Source organism: Anomaloglossus baeobatrachus, chromosome 5, assembly GCF_048569485.1.
Source record: "Anomaloglossus baeobatrachus isolate aAnoBae1 chromosome 5, aAnoBae1.hap1, whole genome shotgun sequence".
Lineage (NCBI taxonomy): Eukaryota > Metazoa > Chordata > Amphibia > Anura > Aromobatidae > Anomaloglossus > Anomaloglossus baeobatrachus.
The window spans coordinates 1,829,367-1,851,092 of record NC_134357.1 but is presented as its reverse complement, the minus strand read 5'-3'; positions in this window follow the sequence as shown (position 1 = coordinate 1,851,092).

The following is a 21,726-nucleotide window of genomic DNA, read 5'->3' as shown; positions in this document are numbered from 1 at the left end:
GTGTAATGAGCAGTGATGGAGCTTGACCTGGCAGAGTCCTCTCCACACAGAAGTCCAGTGTGATGAGCAGTGATGGAGCTTGACCTAGCAGAGTCCTCTCCACACAGAAGTCCAGTGTGATGAGCAGTGATGGAGCTTGACCTGGTGGAGTCCTCTCCACACACAAGTCCAATGTGATGAGCAGTGATGGAGCTTGATCTAGCAGAGTCCTCTCCACAGAGGTGCTCAATGTGATGAGAAGTGATCGAGCTTGTGGGGGCAGAGTCCTCACCATAAAGGTGTCCAGTGCCCCCTACATTTCTCTGCTCATCTGGAAAAAAAACAAATACAGTCTTCCTTTTCTCTAACCCTAACCCTAACCCTAGACCCTCCAGACACCTATGTAGTCACTAAGAATCAGTGTGAATCCATGGACGTTCTAATAGCCCCATGTAAGTTGTGCTTCACACAGGTGGACTCTGTCCATGGACCTCTTCCCGTGATGCCCTCATCCTCCGAGTGTGACCAGCTCGGACGCTTATCTTCTTGGCGATGTAACGCTTCTCCGCTGATTCTTTGTACATTAATAAGAACATCCCTTCCTTTTGCAGCAGGAAACACCTCATCCTGTGTCACCGTGTAAATCTTCCATGTTGCTTTTTATTTCTTCTTCTTTTTTTTTTAACTTCTTTGAATTAAGATCAAAACTCGTCCGAGAAAACAGAGAAAACCGCGATTGCCTGTTTACTGGAGACATCGCCTTTCAAAGAGCCATGTGTGTGTTGTGGAGGGAGATACGGCCCAACATATAGGACTTTAATAAGGGAAAGTAATTCAGTAGAACGTGTGTACAAGACATTGGGTGCAGGCGGTGGGAGGGCGACCATCAATCTTCTCTTTGTACTTTTAGCCACTGGCCCGTTGCAGCTTTGAAGATCAATTTAAGGAAAGATAGAGACTTCCAGGAGGGGCCGAGGAAATACCTTCCTCATTCCAGACCTGGAAAAGAATATGATAAGTGTAGGAACAGGAGAATGCCTTAACCCATCACTGACCAGTCCATGGCTTCACCTGTGAGCAGGACCAAACACCAGGACCATGCAGGATACTTGGTATCTTCATGGTTGACCGGGGACACAAGATCATTGACTCTCCAAGTGTTCCTGAGGTCTCCTTTCTTTGATCTCACATAACAAATAATAATTAGTTTTGGGCAGGAGGTTTAGAAATAGGGGTCAATATATAGTAGATGCAGATATAGGAGGTAAAAAGAGGTGTAGATATATGAAGGTATATATCAATGGTGTAAATATATGGGGCATATATAAGGGGTGTAGATATATGAGGTGTATATACAAATGGTGTAGATATACGGGGCATATATATAAGAGGTGTAGATATATGAAGGTATATATCAATGGTGTAGATATACGGGGCATATATATAAGAGGTGTAGATATATGAAGGTATATATATATATGGTGTAAATATATGGGGCATATATATAAGGGGTGTAGATATATGAAGGTATATATCAATGGTGTAAATATATGGGGCATATATATAAGAGGTATAGATATATGAAGGTATATATAAATGGTGTAAATATATGGGGCATATATATAAGGGGTGTAGATATATGAAGGTATATATAAATGGTGTAAATATATGGGGCATATATATAAGAGGTGTAGATATATGAAGGTATATATCAATGGTGTAAATATATGGGGCATATATATAAGAGGTATAGATATATGAAGGTATATATAAATGGTGTAAATATATGGGGCATATATATAAGGGGTATAGATATATGAAGGTATATATAAATGGTGTAAATATATGGGGCATATATATAAGGGGTATAGATATATGAAGGTATATATAAATGGTGTAAATATATGGGGCATATATATAAGAGGTGTAGATATATGAAGGTATATATCAATGGTGTAAATATATGGGGCATATATATAAGAGGTGTAGATATATGAAGGTATATATACCATATATGGGGCATATATATAAGGGGTGTAGGTATATGAGGTGTATATATAAATGGTGTAAATATATGGGGCATATATAAGGGGTGTAGATATATGAGGTGTATATACAAATGGTGTAGATATACGGGGTGTGTATATATAAGGGGTGTAGCTATAAGAGGTGTAGATATAGGGGGTGCAGATATAGGTGGCATGTAAATAAGGGGTGTAGGTGCATGAGGTGTATATACAGAGTGTAGATATATGAGGTGCATATATAGCGCATGTAGTTATATAAGGTATGGACTCTGGACAGTGTAATACCCGGTTCTGTTATATACAATGGTGGGATAGTATCTGCCCCTGTCCTGATTTCTTATTCTTTTCCATGTTTGTCACTTAAATGTGTCCGACACCAAATAAATGTAAATATGAGACACAGATGACACAAGTAACACAGAATGAGACTATATATGAAGGTCTTTATTATTAAGGGAAAAACAAATCCAAACCTGCAGGCCCGGTGTGAAAGTGATTGCCCCTAAACCTAATACCTGGTGGGGCTGCCCTTAACAGAAACAACTGCAATCAAGCGTCTGCGATAACCGGCAATACGTCTTTTAGCTCTGGAGTTATTTTGACCGCTCATCTTTGCAGAATTGTTGTATTCCAGCCACATTGGAGAGTTTCTGACCATGAACCGTCTTCTTAAGATCCGGCCTCAGCATCTCAATCGGATTTAGTCTGTCCATTGTAACTTGTAGATGTTCTCTGTATGTCACCCCTTCTCATGTACAGCACCATGTAATCAATGGTGCTCTATAAATAAATAATAATAATAATTTAGGTCAAGACTGTGACTCGGCCGCTCCAAAGTCTTCATTTTGTGTTTCTTCATCCATTCAGAGATTGACTTGCTGGTGTTTTGGCTCATTGTGCTGCATAACCAAGTACTCTTCAACTTAAGGTCACAGACAGACGGCCGGATATTCTCCTTCAGGATTTTTTGATAGCAGAATTCATGGTTCCATTTACCACAAAAGGTCTTTCAGGTCCTGAAGCAGTAGAACAGCCCCAGACTATCACAATACCACCACCATACATTACTGTAAGTATGATGCTCCTTCTCTGAAATGCTGTTACTTCTACTTCAGATGTAATAGGACATTCACCTTCCAAAAAGTTCAACTTTTGTCTCGTCAATCCACAGAGTATTCTACAAAAAGTCTTGGGGATCATCAAGACGTTTTCTGGCAAAACTGAGACGAGCATTGATAGGCAGTGGTTTTCTTCCAGGAGCTCGGCCATGCCGGCTATTTTTGCCTGGTCTCTTTCTTATGGTGGAGTCATGAACACTGATCTTAACTGAGACAAGTGAGGCCTGCAGTTCCTTGGATGTTGTTGTGGGGTCTTTTGTGACCAAGTGATTGCTGCGCTTTTGGGGTAACTTTGGTTGGCTGGTCACTCCTGGGAAGATTTACCACTGCTCCATGTTTTTTCCATTTGTGGATAATGGCTCTCCTATAATTTGCTGGAGTCCCAAATAGTGATCGGCAAACCCAAACTGTAAAGTTTAGGGTTCATACTGAACACACAGTGATCGTGCACATGATCTCGAGCTTTCCTGGGAAGCTCATGTTACAGTTTGGGTCCAGGGGCTGTAAAAAAAAAAAAGCACACTATTAAAAAACATCATGATCATACTTACAGGTCCCACGATGCGTCCTGCAGACTCTGTCTCCCGGCCACTTCTGAGTCCGATCGTTGCTGTGCCCCTGGGTAACCATCACTGACTAAAGAACCTTCCATGACGTCATAGCCATGTGACAAGTCTAATGTTGTACAGACATTGGCTTAGAGACTGGTCACATGGCTACGACGTCATCGAAGGTCCTGTTAACTGAACTTTGACTGACACTGTATGAGTGTTGCATTGGCATCACCCGGTACGGCTGCACACTTTCCTGACAGGAGCGGTCGGCTGCATTTATTTCCATGCAGCTGAGCCGCTTGTGTCCGGAGAGTGTCAGTCCATGCTGGATGATGCCGATGTGAGACTGCATAAGTCATACACAAGTGGAACTCAGGCCTCAGTGTCAGCATGCTTCTCACTCTGTGTAGATGCTTGTCTGTGCAGAGTGATGAAGCAGAGCTGACAATACTCTCCCAGCTTCTCACTCTGTATAGACGCTGTCTGTACAGAGCGATGAAGCAGAGATGACAATGCTCTCTCTGCTTCTCACTCTGTATAGACGCTTGTCTGTATAGAGCGATGAAGCAGAGCTGACAATGCTCTCTCTGCTTCTCGCTCTGTATAGACACTGTCTATACAGAATGATGCAGCAGAACTGACAATGCTCTACCTGTGGACTACATTGAACAAAGGATTTTTTTTATAAAAAATGTCTCTAAATGTTTTTTTCGTTTTGTTTTTAATAAAAAAAATTCTCTGTGTTGTCTTTTTTTACTGTTTACTAGGAATTCATGGTGGTCATGTCTAATTTGGCGTGACACCATGAATTTTGGGCTTAGCATCAGCAGAGAATACAAAGCTGGTATTAACTCCTTTATTATCCAGAGTGCCACCCCCATCAAGGCAGCTGGATAAGCCGGGTAAAGCGCCTGGAAATGGCGGTAAGGAACAATGCGCCATTTCCAGGGGTGACTGTGGTTTTTAGCGTGGGGGCTCAGAACGCTTGGGCCTTACCACACTGAGAATCCCAGTTGCTTGGTTTTACCTGACTGCTGATCAAAATACGGCGGGAGCCCACGCATTTTTTTTTATTAATTTTTTTTTAATTAAAAAAAAAAAGTGCTTCCCTCTATTTTTATTGCCAGCCAAGGTAAAGCCAAGCAGATTGGGGTGGCAGACCGTAGCAGTCCGCTTTATGTGCGCTGAGAATCAAAAATACTGTGGAGCGCTAAATAATTTTTTTTCATAATTATTTATTTTATACAACTATTTAGTGCATGGGTCCCCAATTCCAGTCCTCAAGGGCCGCCAACAGTGCATGTTTTCAGGATTTCCTTAGTATTGCACAGGTGATAATTTAATCACCTGCACAGTTGCTGATTCCAACACCCATGCAATGCTAAGGAAATACTGAAAACATGCACTGTTGGCGGCCCTCGAGGACTGGAGTTGGGGAACCCTGATTTAGTGTGTACATATATATATATGTATGTATATATTATATATATGTATGTATGTATATATTATATATATGTATATATATATTATATATATGTATATATATATTACAGCTCTGGCAAAAATTAATAGACCACTTACACATTTTCAGTTTTTCTGATTTTTCCCTTTACAGGTATATTTTCGAGTAGAATGTAAGTTGTTGTTTTATTCTATAAACTACCATGTTTAGAAAATAAATACAATATTTTTTGCTTGGAAATTCGGAGACGTTGTCAGTAGTTTATAGAATAAAGGAACAATTTACATTTTACTCAAAAATATAAAGAGAAAAATCAGAAAAACTGAAAATTTGGAAGTGGTCTCTTAATTTTTGACAGCGCTGTGTATATATATATATATATATATATATAATATACATACATACATACATATTCTTGAAATTATATATATATATATAATGTATGTACACAACATACAGTTGTATGAAAATAAATCATTAAAAAAAATGACATGGTCTCCCACCGTATTTTGATCGGCAATCAGGTAAAACCAGGAAACTGGGGGCTTGGATTTTCTGCAGCCCGCAACCACCCCTGGAAATGGCGCATTGTTTCTTAGTGCCATTTCCAGGTGCTTTACCTAGCTCGTCTGGTGGCAGTGGCACACTGGGTAATAAAGAGGTTAACCCTAGAACGCATACCTGGGGCCTCGCAGGCCTGCTAGGTCACTTGTTTTCTATGGTACATTTCTATGGTTGCACGTTCTAGGGTTAATACCACCAACTTTGTATTCTCACATGGTACTAAGCCAGAAATTCATGGTGTCACGCCAAATTAAACATGGCCACCATGAATTTCTAGAAAACAGTAAACAACAAACTAAAAAACCCACAACACATAATTTTTTTTTATTAGTAATAAAACAAAAAAAACATTTAGAGACTCCATCTTTATTATAAAAAAAATCCTTACCCCAACATAGTCCATAGGCAGGGCAATGTCAGCTCAGCTTCATCGCTGTGTATAGAAAAGCGTTTATACAGAGTGAGAAGCAGAGAGAACATTGTCAGCTCTGCTACATCGCTCTGTACAGAGCGAGAAGCAGGCTGACACTTGCATTTCACATTGCATCACTCCGCACGGCCTGACGCTGTCAGGACAGGAGCGCCTCAGCTTCATAGAAATACATGCAGCTGACCCGCTCCTGTCGGGAGAGAGTGCGCTGTGCCGGGTGTCTACAGAGCGAGAAGCAGGTAAAGCAATGTCAGTTCTGCTTCAACACTCTGTACAGACAGCATCTATACAGAGTGAGACTTCAGTATAAGAGGAGAAAAAGGGGTTAAACCCACGCAATCAGCCAAATAAGATGTAGAGATGTTGATAGATTAATCACTCTTTTATTCCGTAGGTCTACGCGTTTCAAGGTACAGAGACCTCTTCCTCACGCGTAGACCTATGGAATAAAAGAGTGATTAATCTATCAACATCTCTACATCATATTTGGCGGATTGCGCGGGTTTAACCCCTCTTTCTTCTCTTATACTGAAGACTTCTGCACGTGGGGCCGTGGCAGCCGCCATTATCCTATGCTATCTATGGTGGTTGCTAGAGATAAGGAAACAAAAGGCGCAAATAGGGTCTTACCCGGTAATAACCGTTTAGGAAGTAAAAGTAAAAACACTCACCTGATGAGGTTGTGCAAGTCACAACCCCTAGTAAGGCATGTGAGTGTCAGCGTAGTTCCAAGCAGCGGCCCCGTAGTGATCGTGGTAAAAATTTTTATATATGAATACACATATATGAGAAACGGGTTTGTGCCGCGCTAAAGAACACTGTATCCAAGGTATTTACTTAAAAATCTCTTTCTTTATTACAGTTCCAACGCGTTTCAGAGACATAAACCGTCTCCTTCCTCAGGGAAAAAGAGAAAATGTACACACAGTATGCAGACCGGTTGGTTATATAGAAGTCCATTAAAGCCACGTTAATCCCAATGACGTCAATGCTCTCATGGTAACAAGATGACTCATGAGCACGTGAAGACTACAGTACCTCTGTGCTCATGAGTCATCTTGTTACCATGAGAGCATTGACGTCATTGGGATTAACGTGGCTTTAATGGACTTCTATATAACCAACCGGTCTGCATACTGTGTGTACATTTTCTCTTTTTCCCTGAGGAAGGAGACGGTTTATGTCTCTGAAACGCGTTGGAACTGTAATAAAGAAAGAGATTTTTAAGTAAATACCTTGGATACAGTGTTCTTTAGCGCGGCACAAACCCGTTTCTCATATATGTGTATTCATATATAAAAATTTTTACCATCTATGGTGGTTGTGACTCTTCACAACCATTTTGGGTGAGTGTATTAATTTATATACTAACCTGTTATTTATCGGGTAAAACCCTATCAGCGCTTCTATTTTCTAGCACATTACAGAGTGAGAAGCAGAGAGAGCATTGTCAGATCTGCTTCATCACTCTGTACAGACAAGCGTCTATACAGAGTGAGACAAAAACCAGGATAATTGTGATATACTCCGCGCTGCTGTACAAAGAATCACTCCAAATAATAAAAGCAATGGTGATGGTTTATTCTACGTGTTTCAAAGAGATATCCCCTCTTCTTCCTCAGGAAAATCCACTGATAACCGATTTTCCTGAGGAAGAAGAGGGGATATCTCTTCGAAACGCGTAGAATAAACCATCACCATTGCTTTTATTATTTGGAGTGATTCTTTGTACAGCAGCGCGGAGTATACCACAATTATCCTGGTTTTTATTTTGCTTCTGCTTTTGGCACGTGGGATCGGCTGCAGCTGTTATATGTCTCTATACTGGTTGTGAGTCTCACAACCTTTCCAGGTGAGCGGTTTTCCTATTAAAAAGTCACCCTATTTTACACTGGTAAGACCCTATTGCGCTCCTTATTTCCACAGCTTTTTCCTGTCTATACAGAGTATGAAGCAGAGAGAGCATTGTCAGCTCTGCTACATCGCTCTGTACAGAGCGAGAAGCAGGCTGACACTTGCGCTTCACATTGCATCACTCTGCACGGCCTGACGCTGTCAGGACAGGAGCGCCTCAGCTTCATAGAAATACATGCAGCTGACCCGCTCCTGTCGGGAGAGAGTGCGCTGTGCCGGGTGATGCGATGTGACACTCGCACAGTGACAGTCAAAGTTCAGTTAACAGGAAGAGAAAAGAGAAATGGCCAGCACCAAAATCCACAGGAATAAAAACTTTCCTTTATTTCTTCATTTTAAAAATTAGTGCAATGGTGCAAATAAAAATATTACCTACCCTTACGCGTTGCAGACCAAATAGGGAGCTTTGACCAAACAAAGGGGAAGGCTGAATATTTTTTCTTTTCAGTTAACAGGACCTTTGATGATGTCATAGCCTTGTGACCAGTCTGTAAGCCAATGTCTGTACAACATTCACACCAGACTGGACCCATGGCTATGACGTCACAGAAGGTCCTCTAACCCAGGGGCACAGAAATGATTGGACACGGAAGCAGAAGCGGCGGGAGACAGAGTCTGCAGGACACGTTGCGGGACCTTTAAGTATAATGACAGTGTTTATTATTAACTATATTCTTTATTTTACAGCCCCCCTCCCCATCACATAACTTTAAAGTACAAGTTCGGTGTTTGGACTGAAGTTCGCATTACCTCAGAACCCGAACTCAAACTTTTCAAAACGTACGGGCGAGGCTCCCAATCCCGAACATTGGGGGGTTCGCCCATCACTAGTCCCAAAGCTTTAGACGTGTGTTTATAACCTTTCCTAGATTGATAGATCTCAATTACTTTGTTTCTCATTTGCTCCTGAATTTCTTTTGATCACGGCATGACGTTTAGCGCTGGAGGATCTCTCGGTCTATGTCACTTTGTCAGGCAGGTCCTATTTAAGTGATTTCTTTCTGCGGCTGGGGGCATTGAGCTCAGCTTCTCAAAGATGTGAAAAACTACAGGTAATTTGTTTTTTTTTAGGGGACATTACTGCCTGTTGTGTAACTTGTGTTATCTTTCTCTAATATTTACATTTGTTTAGTTTCTGAAAGATTTCAGTGATAAAGAATTAGAAGTCAAGATGGGGGAAACAGGTTTTTCACAGCAGTGTATACACTGTGTGCTGAATTATTAGGCAGATGAGTATTGTGATCACATGACACTTTTTATACATGTCGTCCTACTCCAAGCTGTATAGGTGAGAGCCAACTAACAATGAAGTAATCAGGTGATGTGCCTCTCTGTAATGAGGAGGGGTGCGGTGTAATGACACAACACCCTATATAAGGGGTGCTTAATTATTAGGCAACTTCATTTCCTTGGTTCAGAAGAGAGATTTGACGGGCTCTGAAAAGTCCATATTGTGCGATGTCTTGCAGAGGGATGCAGCAGTCTTGAAATTGCCAAACTTTTGAAGCGTGATCACCGAACAATCAAGTGTTTCATGGCAAATAGCCAACAGGGTCGCAAGAAGCGTGTTGGGCAAAAATGGCGCAAAATAACTGCCCATGAATTGAGGAAAATCAAACATGAAGCTGCCAAGATGCCATTTGCCACCAGTTTGGCCATATTTCAGAGCTGCAACGTTACTGGAGTATCAAAAAGCACAAGGTGTGCCATACTCAGGGACAGGCCAAGGTAAGGAAGGCCGAAAACCACCACCTCTGACCAAGAAACAGAAGATAAAACATCAAGACTGGGCCAAGAAATATCTGAAGACTGATTCTTCACAGGTTTTATGGACTGATGAAATGAGAGTGACTCTTGATGGGCAGATGGATGGGCCAGAGGCTGGATCAGTAAAGGGCAGAGAGCTCCACTCCCACTCAGACGCCAGCAAGGTGGAGGTGGGCACTGGTATGGGCTGGGATCAGCAAAGACCAACTTGTGGGAGCTTTTCAGGTTGAGGATGGAGTGAAGCTCAACTCCCAGACCTACTGCCAGTTTCTGGAAGACAACTTCTTCAAGCAGTGGTACAGGAAGAAGTCGGTATTGTTCAAGAAAAACATGATTTTCATGCAGGACAATGCTCCATCACCTGCATCCAACTACTCCACAGCGTGGCTGGCCAGTAAAGGTCTAAAAGATGAAAAAATAATGACATGGCCCCCTTGTTCACCTGATGTGAACCCCTTAGAGAACCCGTGGTCCCTCATAAAATGTGAGATCTACAGGGAGGGAAAACAGTGCACCTCTCGGAGCAGTGTCTGGAGGCTGTGGAGTCTGGAGGCTGTGGAGTCTGGAGGCTGTGGAGTCTGGAGGCTGTGGAGTCTGGAGGCTGTGGTGTCTGGAGGCTGCGGAGTCTGGAGGCTGCGGAGTCTGGAGGCTGCGGAGTCTGGAGGCTGCGGAGTCTGGAGGCTGCGGTGGCTGGAGGCTGCGGTGGCTGGAGGCTGCGGTGGCTGCTGCACGCAATGTTGATCGTAAACAAATCAAGAATGACAGAATCTATGGATGGTCGGCTGCTGAGTGTCATCAGAGAGAAAGGGGGCGAATATATATATATATATATATATTGGGCACTCATTTTTTTGGATTTTGTTTTTGCATGTCAGAAATGTTTACTTCTACATTTTGTGCAGTTATATTGGTTTCCTGGTGACAATAAACAAGTGAGATGGGAATAGATTTGGTTTTTATTAAGTTGCCTAATAATTCTGCACAGTAATAGCTACCTGCACAAACAGATCCTCATAAGATCGACAAATCTAAACCCATCCAACTGCCAAAAATATTAACCCCTCCAACTGCCAAAAATATTAAGCTCTGATATTTATGAGTCTTTTGGGTTGATTGAGAACATAGTCTCTAAAATACAACTTGCTTAATAATTCTGCACAAGGGGTATATATATATATATATATATGGATAACTGGAGGCTGTAATACCCGGATGTGCTATGTACTGTATATATGGAGGATGGTGTTGCTGGCACAGATCTCAGATTGCGTTTGTGTTTTTGCTGCTTTCGCTCTCTTTGCTCCCGTGTTTCCTCCGGTAATCTCATGCTGTTCTCTTTGCTCTGATGCTTCTTCCGGTTATCCAGTGCCATTCTCCTTGCTCTGGTGTTTCCATCGGTTATTCCGTACCATGCACTTTGCTCCATTGTTTCCTCTGGTGATCCTATTGTGCTCTCTTTGCTCCGGTGTTTCCTCCGGTGATCTCGTGCTGCTCTTTGCTCCAGTGTTTCCTCTAATGATCCCATGCCACTCTCTTTGCTCCAGTGTTTCCTCCTGTGATCCCGTGCCACTCTCTTTGCTCCGGGGTTTCTGCCGGTGATCCCGTGACACTCTCTTTGCTCCATTGTTTCTGTCGGTGATCCCGTGCTGCTCTCTTTGCTCAACTGTTTCCTCTGGTGATCCCGTGACACTCTCTTTGCTCCATTGTTTCTGTCGGTAATCCCGTGACACTCTGCTCCACTGTTTCCTCTGGTGATCCCGTGCCGCTCTCTTTGCTACAGTGTTTCCTGCGGTAATCCCATGCCGCTCTCTTTGCTCTGGTGTTCCCTCCGGTGATTTTATGCCACTCACTTTGCTCTGGTGTTTCCGCCAGTGATCCCGTGCCGTTCTCTTTGCTCCGTTGTTTCTGCGGTGATCCCATGTTGTTCTCTTTGCTACGGTGTTTCTGCAGTGATCCCATGTTGTTCTCTTTGCTCCGGTGTTTCCGCCGGTGATCTCGTGTAGCTCTGTTTGCTCCTGTCTTTCCGCCGGTGATCCCACGTAATTCTCTTTGCTCCTGTGTTTCTCCCGGTGATCCCGTGCCGCTCTGTTTGCTCCAGTGTTTCTGCTGGTGATCCCATGTCGTTCTCTTTGCTACAGTGTGTCTGTCAGGATCCCTTGCTGTTCTCATTGCTCCGGTGTTTCCGCCGGTGATCCCATGTCGTTCTCTTTGCTCCGGTGTTTCCTCCGGTGATCCCGTGCTGTTCTCATTGCTCCGGTGTTTCCGCCGGTGATCCTGTGCCACTCTGTTTGCTCCGGTGTTTCTGTCGGTGATCCCATGTCGTTCTGTTTGCTCTTCGTGTTTCTGCAGGTGATCCCATGTCGTTCTGTTTGCTCCGGGGTTTCTGCCGGTGATCCCGTGCTGTTCTCATTGCTCCGGTGTTTCTGCCGGTGATACTGTGTCGCCCTGGACAAGCCAGGGGACACAGGTAACAACACACACACACCCCCACCCCCAGCAGTTCACAGCAGACATCCCCAAAGTGACCTGCTTTCTGCCTCGGGCTCAGACTGACACACCAGGTGGGCGGAGTCAGGAGATGGAGACGCCCACTCAGGAGTGAGCTGGCCTGAGGCAGGAAACGAGCAGAGACAAGAGTGAAGGAGAGAGGAAGTCTGCAGAGAGGCAGACGCAGACTGGGGCCTAGGTTGGAGCCTAAGGCCCCTGTGTAGAAAGACAGGCAGACGGTAGTGGCCGTCTGCAGGGAGCCGGGGAGCCAGTTGGTGGAACCGCAGGTAGCCGGGGCTGGGCGGTGGCCCCCCGGTACTGAATCGGGGAGCCAGCTGGAAACCGGAGAGCCGGAAGAGTGTGCACGGATGCGAAGGAAAGAACTTACACAAACAACCTGGGGTCAGGGGATATTAGCAGTGCAACCGTCCGAGGAACCTGTCCAACCAGCCGTTTGTTTACCGAGAACTGTGTCGTGTTTACTGGCTGAGTAAGTACCTCCGTGCAGTGCGGCACAGCGCTGCCCCTGCGCTCCTGCACCTCCGCAGGCCCCCTACCCGCCTGCCCACCATTCCAACACCCCATCACCGGGCCCCGGGATCACCAACCCCTACCCACGGAGGGGGCGACACAACAACTGGCTGCTCCACACCAACACTCCCGGGATTCCCAGCCAGAGCAGCGGTGGTGTACACTCAATCACCACAACCGTGGGTGGCTTCACGGACAATAAACTATCTCCCCACACCCAAAATCCCCTTTTCACTCACGGGCGAGGAGCGCCGCTAGAATCCCCGGGATCCGGCTCGTCGCTCGAGCCACCGAGCAGCAGCAGGCCGCAGCAGCCGCGGCAGCCGGACCCGAGCAGTAGGGAGAGCGCGGCGTCCCCTCCTCCGCCCGCGACAATACCATGCCATTCTGTTTGCTCCGGTGTGTCCGCCGGTGATCCCGTGCTGCTCTGTTTGCTCCGGTGTTTCCGCCGGTGATCCCGTGCCGTTCTGTTTGCTCCGGTGTTTCCGCCGGTGATCCCGTGGTGTTCTCTTTGCTCCGTTGCTTTCTCCGGTGATCCCGTGCTGTTCTCTTTGCTCCGTTGTTTCCGCCTGTGATCCTGTGCTGTTTTCATTGCTCCGGTGTTTCTGCCGGTGATCCCATGCCATTCTGTTTGCTCCGGTGTGTCCGCCGTTGATCCCGTGCTGTTCTCATTACTCCGGTGTTTCTGCCGGTGATCCCGTGTTATTCTCTTTGCTCCGGTGTTTCCGCCAGTGATCCTGTGCTGTTCTCTTTGCTCCGGTGTTACCATCGGTGATCCTGTGCAGCTCTGTTTGCTCCGGTGTTTCTGCTGGTGATCCCGTGCTGTTCTCTTTGCACCGTTGTTTCCTGCGGTGATCCTGTACTGTTCTCATTGCTCCGGTGTTTTCGCCGGTGATCTCGTGCCGCTCTATTTTCTCCGGTGTTTCTGCCGGTGATCCCATGTCGTTCTCTTTGCTCCAGTGTTTCTGCCGGTGATCCCGTGCTGTTTTCTTTGCTCCAGTGTTTCCGCCAGTGATCTCGTTCCACTCTGTTTGCTCCCGTCTTTCCGCCGGTGATCCCGTGCCGCTCTGTTTTCTCCGGTGTTTCCGCCGGTGATCTCGTGTAGCTCTGTTTGCTCCTGTCTTTCCGCCGGTAATCCCATGTAATTCTGTTTGGTCCGGTGTTGCTGCCGGTGATCCCGTTTCTCTCTTTGCTCCGGTGCTTCCGCCGGTGATCTCATACCGCTCTCTTTGCTCTTGTGTTTCTCCTGGTGATCCCGTGCCGCTCTGTTTGTTCCATTGTTTCCTCCGGTGATCCCATGTCGTTCTCTTTGCTCCAGTGTTTCTCCCGGTGATCCCGTGCCGCTCTGTTTGTTTCGTTGTTTCCTCCGGTGATCCCATGTCGTTCTCTTTGCTCCGGTGTTTCTGCCGGTGATCCCGTGCTGTTCTCTTTGTATGGTGTTTCCCCCGGTGATCCCGTGTTGTTCTCTTTGCGCCGGTGTTTCCGCCGGTGATCCTGTGCCACTCTGTTTGTGCCGTTGTTTCCTCCGGTGATCCCATGTCGTTCTCTTTGCTCCAGTGTTTCCGTCGTGATCCCTTGCTGTTCTCATTGCTCCGGTGTTTCCGCCGGTGATGTCATGCCGCTCTGTTTGCTCCGGTGTTTCTGCCGGTGATCCCATGTCGTTCTCTTTGCTCCGGTGTTTCCGCTGGTGATCCCGTGCTGTTCTCATCGCTCCGGTGTTTCCGCCGGTGATCCTGTGCTGCTCTGTTTGCTCCGTTGTTTCCTCCGGTGATCCCGTGCTAATCTCATTGCTCCGCTGTTTCTGCCGGTGATCCTGTGCCACTCTGTTTGCTCTGGTGTTTCTGCCGGTGATCCCATGTCGTTCTGTTTGCTCCGGGGTTTCTGCCGGTGATCCCGTGCTGTTCTCTTTGCTCCGGTGTTTCCGTCGGTGATCCCGTGCTGTTCTCATTGCTCCGGTGTTTCCGCCGGTGATCCTGTGCCACTCTGTTTGCTCTGGTGTTTCTGCCGGTGATCCCATGTCGTTCTGTTTGCTCCGGGGTTTCTGCCGGTGATCCCGTGCTGTTCTCTTTGCTCCGGTGTTTCCGTCGGTGATCCCGTGCTGTTCTCATTGCTCCGGTGTTTCCGCCGGTGATCCTGTGCCGCTCTGTTTGCTCTGGTGTTTCCGCCGGTGATCTCGTGCCGCTCTGTTTGCTCCGGTGTTTCTGCCGGTGATCCCATGTCGTTCTCTTTGCTCTGGTGTTTCCGCTGGTGATCCCGTTCTGTTCTCTTTGCTCCGGTGTTTCCGCCGGTGATCTCGTGCTGCTCTGTTTTTTCCGGTGTTTCCGTCGGTGATCCTGTGCTGCTTTGTTTGCTCCGGTGTTTCTGCCGGTGATCCCGTGCTGTTATCTTTGCTCCGGTGTTTCCGCCAGTAATCCCGTGCTGTTCTCATTGCTCCGGTGTTTCTGCCGGTGATTCTGTCCAGCTCTGTTTGCTCCGATGTTTCCGCCGTTGATCCCGCGTCGTTCTCTTTGCTCCGGTGTTTCCGCCGGTGATTCCGTGCTGTTCTCTTTGCTCCGGTGTTTCCGCCGGTGATCCCGTGCTGTTCTCTTTGCTCCGGTGTTTCCGTCTGTGTTCCTGTGCCGCTCTGGTTGCTCCGGTGGTTCCGCCGGTGATCTCGTGACGCTCTGTTTTTTCCAGTGTTTCTGCCGGTGATCCTGTGCTGTTCTCTTTGCTCCGGTGTTTCCTCCGGTGATTCCATGCCGCTCTGTTTCCGCCGGTGATCTTGTGCTGTTCTCTTTGCTCCGGTGTTTCCGCCGGTGATCCTGTGCTGTTCTCTTTGCTCCGGTGTTTCCTCCGGTGATCCCGTGCCGTTCTGTTTGCTCCGTTGTTTCCTCCGGTGATCCCATGTCGTTCTCTTTGCTCCAGTGTTTCTGCCGGTGATTCCATGCTGTTCTCTTTGCTCCGGTGTTTCCGCCGTTGATCCCGTTCCGTTCTGTTTGTTCAGGTGTTTCCGCCGGTGATCCCGTGCCGTTCTTTGCTCCAGTGCTTCCGCTGGTGCTCCCATGCTGTTCTCTTTGCTCCGGTGTTTCCGCCGGTGATCCCGTGCTGTTCTCTTTGCTCCGGTGTTTCCACCGGTGATCCCGTGCCGTTCTGTTTGCTCCAGTGTTTCTGCCGGTGATCCCGTGCCGTTCTGTTTGCTCTCTTGTTTCCTCCGGTCATCCCATGTCGTTCTTTTTGCTCCGGTGTTTCCGCCGGTGATCCCGTCCCGCTCTGTTTCTGCCGGTGATCTTGTGCCACTCTATTTGCTCCGTTGTTTCTACCGGTGATCCTATGCTATTTTTATTGCTCCGGTGTTTCCGCCGGTGATCTCTTGCCACTCTGCTTGCTCCGGTGTTTCCGCCGGTGATCCTGTGCCGCTCTGTTTCCGCCAGTGATCTTGTGCAGCTCTGTTTGTTCCGGTGTTTCCGCCGGTGATCTCGTGCCGCTCTCTTTGCTCCGTTGTTTCCTCCGGTGATCATATGTCGTTCTCTTTGCTCCGGTGTTTCTGCCGATGATCCCGTGCTGTTCTCTTTGCTCCAGTTTTTCCGCCGGTGATCTTGTGCTGTTCTCTTTTCTCCGGTGTTTCCGCCAGTGATCCCGTGCTGTTCTGTTTGCTCCATTGTTTCCGCCGGTGATCCCGTGCTGTTCTCATTGCTCCGGTGTTTCCGTGCTGTTCTCTTTGCTCCGGTGTTTCCGCCGGTGATTCCGTGCTGTTCTCTTTGCTCCGGTGTTTCCGTCGGTGATCCCATGCTGTTCTCTTTGCTCCGTTGTTTCCGCTGGTGATCCCATGTTGTTCTTTTTGCTCCGGTGTTTCCTCCGGTGATCCCATGCCACTCTCTTTGCTCCGGTGTTTCTGCCGGTGATCCCATGCCGTTCTGTTTGCTCCGTTGTTTCCTTCAGTGATCCCATGCCACTCTCTTTGCTTCGGTGTTTCTGCCGGTGATCTCATGCCGTTCTGTTTGCTCCGTTGTTTCCTCCGGTGATCCCATGCCACTCTCTTTGCTCCGGTGTTTCTGCCGGTGATCCCATGCCGTTCTGTTTGCTCCGTTGTTTCCTCCGGTGATCCCATGCCACTCTCTTTGCTCCGGTGTTTCTGCCGGTGATCCCGTGCCGTTCTGTTTGCTCCGTTGTTTCCTCCGGTGATCCCATGCCACTCTCTTTGCTCCGGTGTTTCTGCCGGTGATCCCGTGCTGTTCTCTTTGCTCCGGTGTTTCTTCCGGTGATTCCGTGCTGTTCTCTTTGCTCCGGTGTTTCCGTCGGTGATCCTGTGCTGTTCTCATTTCTCCGGTGTTTCCGTCGGTGATCCTGTGCTGTTCTCATTTCTCCGGTGTTTCTGCCGGTGATCCCGTGCTGTTCTCTTTGCTCCGGTGTTTCCGTCGGTGATCCTGTGCTGTTCTCATTTCTCCGGTGTTTCTGCCGGTGATCCCGTGCTGTTCTCTTTGCTCCAGTGTTTCTGCCGGTGATCCCGTGCCGTTCTGTTTGCTCCGTTGTTTCTGCCGGTCATCCCGTGCCGTTCTGTTTGCTCCGTTGTTTCTGCCGGTGATCCCGTGCCGTTCTGTTTGCTCCGTCGTTTCCTCCGGTGATCCCATGCCACTCTCTTTGCTCCGGTGTTTCTGCCGGTGATCCCATGCTGTTCTCTTTGCTTTGGTGTTTCTTCCGGTGATCCCGTGCTGTTCTCTTTGCTCCGGTGTTTCCGTCGGTGATCCTGTGCTGTTCTCATTTCTCCGGTGTTTCTGCCGGTGATCCCGTGCTGTTCTCTTTGCTCCGGTGTTTCCGTCGGTGATCCTGTGCTGTTCTCATTTCTCCGGTGTTTCTGCCGGTGATCCCGTGCTGTTCTCTTTGCTTTGGTGTTTCTTCCGGTGATCCCGTGCTGTTCTCTTTGCTCCGGTGTTTCCGTCGGTGATCCTGTGCTGTTCTCATTTCTCCGGTGTTTCTGCCGGTGATCCCGTGCTGTTCTCTTTGCTCCGGTGTTTCCGTCAGTGATCATGTGCTGTTCTCATTTCTCCGGTGTTTCTGCCGGTGATCCCGTGGCGTTCTGTTTGCTCCGTTGTTTCTGCCGGTGATCCCGTGCCGTTCTGTTTGCTCCGTTGTTTCCTCCGGTGATCCCATGCCACTCTCTTTGCTCCGGTGTTTCTGCCGGTGATCCCGTGCCGCTCTCGCTGTACGGACATATCATCATCTCTCAGTAATGAGTTATTAATTAAGTCAGGGCGTCTATTTCTTCGCTAACAGCCTCATAAACAATCGGCTGGAGATTAGTCAATTTTGACTTCTTGACACTATTTAAGGAATCAATATTAGATTTCGCACACGGCTCCGCCGCCGCTTCCCTGTTATTTAGCCGTCGTCTGCTCGGAATACTAATGACAGAATTAAGGCCGGAGATTGTGCGTCTCCTCCATCAGCGAGATCCCTATCTGCTGGGAATTAGGGGCTGATTATTTGCACGGCAGCAGAATCTGCCACTCATTACAATAAGCGGCTGTGACAGTCAGTGTGAGCGCTGGGACCAGGAACGACCGACGGTGGAAGGGAAGGTGCCGGACACGTCTGTGTCAGAGGACATCATCCTTCACCTGGAAAGAAGGGGATATACGGGCCCCTGTGTATGAAGCGCACATGGGCCCCTGTGTATGAAGGGAACATGGACCCCTGTGTATGAAGGGAACATGGGCCCCTGTGTATGAAGGGAACATGGACCCCTGTGTATGAAGGGAACATGGACCCCTGTGTATGAAGGGCACATGGGCCCCTGTGTATGAAGGGCACATGGGCCCCTGTGTATGAAGGGCACATGGGCCCCTGTGTATGAAGGGAACATGGACCCCTGTGTATGAAGGGAACATGGGCCCCTGTGTCTGAAGGGAACATGGGCCCCTGTGTATGAAGGGAACATGGGCCCCTGTGTATGAAGGGCACATGGGCCCCTGTGTCTGAAGGGAACATGGACCCCTGTGTATGAAGGGAACATGGGCCCCTGTGTATGAAGGGAACATGGGCCCCTGTGTATGAAGGGCACATGGGCCCCTGTGTATGAAGGGAACATGGACCCCTGTGTATGAAGGGCACATGGGCCCCTGTGTATGAAGGGCACATGGGCCCCTGTGTATGAAGGGAACATGGGCCCCTGTGTATGAAGGGAACATGGGCCCCTGTGTATGAAGCGCACATGGGCCCCTGTGTATGAAGGGAACATGGACCCCTGTGTATGAAGGGAACATGGGCCCCTGTGTATGAAGGGAACATGGGCCCCTGTGTATGAAGGGCACATGGGCCCCTGTGTCTGAAGGGAACATGGGCCCCTGTGTATGAAGGGCACATGGGCCCCTGTGTATGAAGGGCACATGGGCCCCTGTGTCTGAAGGGAACATGGGCCCCTGTGTATGAAGGGCCCATGGGCCACTGTGTATGAAGGGCACATGGGCCCCTGTGTATGAAGGGCACATGGGCCCCTTTGTATGAAGGACACATGGACCCCTGTGTATGAAGGGCACATGGGCCCCTGTGTATGAAGGGAACATGGGCCCCTTTGTATGAAGGGCACATGGGCCCCTGTGTATGAAGGGAACATGGACCCCTGTGTATGAAGGGCACATGGGCCCCTGTGTATGAAGTGCCCCTGTGTAGCCAGTATTTGGGATCCTGTGTATGAAGGGAACATGGGCCTCTTTGTATGAAGGGCACATGGGCCCCTGTATATGAAGGGCACATGGGCCCCTGTGTATCAAAGACACATGGGCCCCTGTGTATGACGGGCACATGGGCCCCTTTGTATGAAGGACACATGGACCCCTGTGTATGAAGGGTACATGGGCCCCTGTGTATGAAGTGCCCCTGTGTAGCCAGTATTTGGGATCCTGTGTATGAAGGGCACATGGGCCCCTGTGTATGAAGGGCACATGGGCCCCTGTGTATGAAGGGCACATGGGCCCCTGTGTATGAAGGGCACATGGGCCCCTGTGTATGAAGGGCACATGGGCCCCTGTGTATGAAGGGCACATGGGCCCCTGTGTATGAAGGGCACATGGGCCCCTGTGTATGAAGGGCACATGGGCCCCTGTGTATGAAGGGCACATGGGCCCCTGTGTATGAAGGGCACATGGGCCCCTGTGTATGAAGGGTACATGGGCCCCTGTGTATGAAGTACCCCTGTGTAGCCAGTATTTGGGATCCTGTATATGAAGGGCACATGGGCCCCTTTGTATGAAGAGCAAATGGGTAGCCAGTATTTGGGCTCCTGTGTAGCCGTATTCGGGCCCCTGTGTAGCTAGTATTCGGGCCCCAAGGTAGTCAATATTTAGGCTCCAGTATAGTCGGTTTTCGGGTTCCAGTATAGTCAGTATTGAGGTCCCTGTGTAGTCAGTATTCGGGCCCCAGCGTAGTCATTATTTGGACCCCAATGTAGTCAGTATTCTGGCCCCTGTATAGTTAGTATTCGGGCCCCTGTATAGTCAGTATTTGGGCCCATGTATAGTCAGTATTTGGGCCCCTGTATAGTCAGTATTTGGGCCCCTGTATAGTCAGTATTCTGGCCCCTGTATAGTCAGTATTCGGGCCCCTGTATAGTCAGTATTCAGGCCCTGTATAGTCAGTATTCGGGCCCCTGTATAGTCAGTATTTGGGCCCCTGTAGTCAGTATTTGGGCCCCTGTATAGTCAGTATTCGGGCCCCTGTATAGTCAGTATTTGGGCCCCTGTATAGTCAGTATTCGGGCACCTGTATAGTCAGTATTCGGGCCCCTGTATAGTCAGTATTCGGGCCCCTGTATAATCAGTATTTGGGCCCCTGTATAGTCAGTATTCGGCCCTGTATAGTCAGCATTTGGGCCCCTGTATAGTCAGCATTTGGGCCCCTGTATAGTCAGTATTCGGGCCCCTGTATAGTCAGTATTCGGGCCCCTGTATAGTCAGTATTCGGGCCCCTGTATAGTCAGTATTTGGGCCCCTGTAGGCAGTATTTGGGCCCCTGTATAGTCAGTATTCGGGCCCTGTATAGTCAGTATTTGGGCCCCTGTATAGTCAGTATTTGGCCCCTGTATAGTCAGTATTTGGCCCCTGTATAGTCAGCATTTGGGCCCCTGTATAGTCAGTATTCGGGCCCCTGTATAGTCAGTATTCGGGCCCCTGTATAGTCAGTATTTGGGCCCCTGTAGTCAGTATTTGGGCCCCTGTATAGTCAGTATTCGGGCCCCTGTATAGTCAGTATTTGGGCCCCTGTAGTCAGTATTTGGGCCCCTGTATAGTCAGTATTTGGGCCCCTGTATAGTCAGTATTCGGGCCCCTGTATAGTCAGTATTTGGGCCCCTGTATAGTCAGTATTTGGGCCCCTGTATAGTCAGTATTCTGGCCCCTGTAGTCAGTATTTGGGCCCCTGTATAGTCAGTATTCGGGCCCCTGTATAGTCAGCATTTGGGCCCCTGTATAGTCAGCATTCGGGCCCCTGTATAGTCAGTATTCGGGCCCCTGTATAGTTAGTATTTGGGCCCATGTATAGTCAGTATTCGGGCCCTTGTATAGTTAGTATTTGGGCCCCTGTATAGTCAGCATTTGGGCCCCTGTATAGTCAGCATTCGGGCCCCTGTATAGTTAGTATTTGGGCCCCTGTATAGTCAGTATTCGGGCCCTGTATAGTCAGTATTCGGGCCCTGTATAGTCAGCATTTGGGCCCCTGTATAGTCAGTATTCGGGCCCCTGTATAGTCAGTATTCGGGCCCCTGTATAGTCAGTATTCGGGCCCCTGTATAGTCAGTATTCGGGCCCCTGTATAGTCAATATTCGGGCCCCTGTATAGTCAGCTTTCTGGCCCCTGTATAGTCAGTATTCGGGCCCCTGTATAGTCAGTATTCAGGCCCTGTATAGTCAGTATTTGGGCCCCT